The sequence below is a fragment of the Pteropus alecto genome, unplaced genomic scaffold, assembly GCF_000325575.1.
Source record: "Pteropus alecto unplaced genomic scaffold, ASM32557v1 scaffold152, whole genome shotgun sequence".
NCBI classification, from domain to species: domain Eukaryota; kingdom Metazoa; phylum Chordata; class Mammalia; order Chiroptera; family Pteropodidae; genus Pteropus; species Pteropus alecto.
In genome coordinates, this window is record NW_006432227.1 from 11,738,530 (window position 1) to 11,742,995 (window position 4,466).

General features: G+C 40.5%; 1 pseudogene; it reads left to right on the top strand.

Moving 5' to 3' along the window:
- Positions 1–1,265: 1,265 nt before the first annotated feature.
- LOC112475885 lies at positions 1,266–1,384 on the top strand (annotated as a pseudogene).
- Positions 1,385–4,466: the final 3,082 nt, after the last annotated feature.

The following is a 4,466-nucleotide window of genomic DNA, read 5'->3' on the forward strand; positions in this document are numbered from 1 at the left end:
CCCCACACATATCTCTCTCTCTCTCCCCCCCCCTTTCTCTCTCTCTCTCTCTCTCTCTCTCTCTCTCTCTCTCTCTCTCTCTCTCTCTCTCTCCCCACACACACTTTCTCTCTCTCTCTCTCTTTCTCTCTTTCTCCCTCTCTATTTACATATATACACACACACACGTATATGTGTGTATATATGCATCCTATCAGTTATATTTCTCTGGAAAACCCTAAGTAATGCAGATTTTGGTACCAGAAGTGGGGTGATAAGCCAGGGACCTTGGTGTCAGGTGAATTACATTGGACCACTTCCACCATAGAAAGGGCAACATTTTGTTCTTGCTGAAATAGACATTTACTCTGGATATGCATTTGCGTCACCTGCATGCAGTGCTTCTGCCAAAACTGCCTTCCACAAGCTTACAGAGTGCCTTATCTGCCATCATGACATCCACACAGAAGCGTTTTTGGTCAAGGAACTCGCTTTGTGGCACATGGAGTGAAGCAATGGGCCCATGCTCGTGGGCTTGCTGGTCTTCCCACATTCCCCACTGTTTCGAAGCAGGTGGCTCAGTAGAATAGCAGAAGCCCCTATAGAAGACTCAGTTACAGCGCCAGCGAGGAGGCAATACCTTGCAGGCCAGGGCAAGGTTCTTCGGGAGGTTGTATATGCTCTGAGTCAGTGTCCAAGATGCGCTGTTCCTCTGAGAGCCGGGACTCACAGGTCCAGGGACCCAGAGTGGAAATGGGAGTGGCACCGCTCGCTATTACCCCAGGTGATCCACCAGCAACATTTTCGTTTACCATCCCCATGGCCATATCTCATGACCTCCCCACGAGGCCTCGATGTCTTAGTTCCAAAGGGAGAAATGCTTTCCACCTGGAGATACGACAATGATTCCACTGAACTGGAAATTGAGACTGACACCCAGCAGCCACGTTGGGCTCCTTATGCCTCTGAATCAACAGGCAAAGAAGAGAGTCGCTCTGCCAGCTGGGTGATTGGTCCTGACTCCCAAGGGGACATTGGGCTGCTACTGCCCAGCGGAGCTAAGGAAGAGATCCCGCAGTGTCTTAGCACTACCACGCCCTGTGATTAAGGTCAGTGGAAAACTACAACTATCTAACCAGGCAGGACTATTAACGGCCCATATTCTTCAGGATGAGATTAACATTTAAATCCATAGACCCTAATAAATTTCGAATAGAGCAGATTTGTCTCCATAATGTGGATGGGCCGCATCCAGTCATTTAAAGTCCTGACTAAAACAAAAAGACCTCTATGGCCATGCCACCTTGAACACGCTCAATCCTGTCTGATCTCGGAAGCTAAGCAGGGTCAGCCTTGGCTAGTACTTGGATGGGAGACCGCCTAGAAAGACCGGGTGCTGTAGGTGTAAAAAATAAAAAAATAAAAATAAATAAAACAAAAAGGCCAGCCCACCCCAAGCAAGAAAGAATTTCCCAATAGAATATCTGCCCACTTCATCTGCTCCATAGGCTCTCCTGGGTCTCCAGCCTGACGGCCCACACTGCAGATTTTGGCCTTGCTGGTCTCCATAATCACATGAGCCAATTCTTTATGATAAATCTCTTTCTATTTCTATATACATTCTATCAGTTTTGATTCTCTGGAGAACCTTGACCAGCACGGCCATAAAACCCTCATGAAACAACTATTAATATTTTGTGAGTCACTAGAGTTCCAAGAATAATCGATTAGGGAAAAAGCCACCATAGACCACATAGGCTTCTAGAGATCTGCTGCCTCATGAATACAGAATATTGGTAAGAAAGGAGTTTGAAAAAAGTGAAGGAACCTAGAGCCATTATCACCACTGGCCGGCAAGCTTTTACATTAATAGGTTCATTTGCAGGATAATTTTTATATAACTAAATAGCCCCTTATTTGCATATCTCAAAAAAAGAAAAAAGAAATTATAACACAAATATAAATATGAGATCAGGACTCTAAAAGACTTGTTTTCCACTTGACACACCTATATTCCATGCATGTCACAGTGTTTCTTTGAGCATTAATTTGCAGGAGTGGCAACAGCACCGTCTGTGACGTAACCGGTGCCGACAGACATTCCATCTCAGTTCCAGAGAGCTGGTGTGATTTGTACCGTGAGTACGTTCCGCGCGCCTATCCCTAATGTGTGGAAAGACAACTCACAAAGGAATTTTAAGATACTCTCCTGACCCGAGCAACCAATTATCTCGTCAGCAGGGCAAAACATGTACCAGTTGGGCAACAAGACTGAGATGAATTGAATCCTTTGCTAGAACGCATGACAGAACCATAAAGGACTCTAGGCATTTCCATGATGAAATCACCATTAATTTTATTACAATCTGAAGTAAATAAATTAAACTTTTTTGTTGTTGTTGTTACAGCTGGAAGAAATCGTCCTCACCTATTTTGAAATGGATTGTTTCAGGCACTGATAATTTAGGAATAAAATAACTCTGTGTGCCTAAAATATTATTAAAATCCAGGAAGTCCTTCCCCTAGAGAGAGGAAGAAAAATTTAAACATCGACTTATCAACCATTTTTAAGTAAAAATATGTCAGTCCTAAAAAAGTCATCTTTCTAGCCCTAATGGAGATTCTTTTTCTGATAATACAATCTGATACTCTCCTAGAACATGTAGTTTCTTCACTTTACATGTAAGACTAAGAAATTGTCTGCTACAAAACAATTTTAAATATTTTAAATAAAAGGTGCTGAAATTCTACCAAGTATTGTTTTGAACAATGGTGGCATCTTAGCTGGGCTAGAGTGGAACTCAAAGCATGAGTCCACCTAAGCCTTCAGATGACTCCCAAGGTTAGCAGTTCCCTGGATTAAACAGACCTGTGAGCAGACGAGGTTGCAACTCTTCAAAAGTAGGTTTTGCAATCTAAGGGTTGAGATGCAATACTCCACCAGTGATTATGTGAGATCTACACGAAAACCAGCATCTTTCATGTAAGTGAAAGACAAAGGCAAATGAGAAAATGTGGCCTTAGGAAGCATTATCCCCACAAAGGTGATCTGAAGGATAAGTACCTTTCAGGTAAGACAGAAAGAAAGCGTGGTCATACTTTATCTAGGTCATTAGACATCATCGATGCTCTTCAAATAAGAAATGCCTTTGCCTCTTCAACTCCAGCCAAAGTGATTATTCAGCATTTCTAAAAGAGCTCTGAGATATTATTAAGATCCTTTCTTTTCCTAGTACATCTGGATTTTATTAATATGGCAGCAAGATATTAAAATAGTCACTGTATATCATCAAGTGTGAATTTTACAATAGTGAAAATGGTCTTTGAATAGGAGATTAAAATATTTTTTGAGTATTTTCAGTCTCCAGCAGATGAAAATAACTACACAATGAGAAACGTATTATTTCGATTGAAAGTCTGTTATAGAAAAGTAATGAGTTTAGAAAAATCCTTAAAGCAAATAACTTTATTCTGATAAAAATCACAAGACTTAGAAAGAGCTGGAGAATGACTTTTCTCATTGAACAGCTTCTCCCTGAGAAATGTTCAAAGCTTAATGAGAGGTAACACAACCGTCAATTTCTATTAGCATTATTAGCATTAAAATAATGCAAGAAAAATTAGATTCAGGAGAACCTTGTCCTAAAACCTCATGCCTTAGAGCAGTTCTGTGGGCAACCGTTACTGGGAAGACCAGCACCATAGAGAGAACCTCTTTTCCAGCACTGGGGACAGGCTCATGGCTCACGGGGACAGGAGTTACACGTAATACACAGACAGAATGACCACTCAGATGATGACTGTCATTGAAAACAAGGCCATTTTGGTAGTGCCTGAAAACGAAGGCAATAATACAGAGAAGAAGGGAAAGGTAAATGATTTTTATAAACTACTTTATGACAGACAAGCAACTTGTCACCTGTCAATGAGGGGAAATTTTTTATAAAGCATCTAAATAGAAATAACAGCACCTGAAAACACATCTTAGGCTCACTACTTAATTGAAACATATGTATGAACTTTTAGTCAAGATATGTTCCCATGCATTATTTTCTTTACTTCACATCTTTGGGCAGGGCGACTGTCAACTGTGTCTCTGTAGCCAAAAAGGCAGATCATGAGAGAAGTAAATAACTTGCTCAAGATCATCAAGTTCAATCAACTTCGGGCCGAGGCTGAGACCCATATCCCCCTAGCCCTGGGCCCATTCTAGCATTTACCGGGGCTTTTTATTTTATTTTATTTTGGTTCATTCAGAATTGCCATTTTGATTTTTCAATAATTAAAAGAAATCTGAAAATCATCGATCAATCACTAAAACCCTGTTGTTGACTCTCTTGTTTGATGCCTGTCGACGCTTGCAAAAACATCTGCCACAATGTAAAGGTTTGATGTACTTTAGTCCTAAAAAAGAAAAAGGATTTAGAAATTATATATCTGTTTTAAAATATACAAAAAATAAAAAACAAATTTAAAATATACAAAAA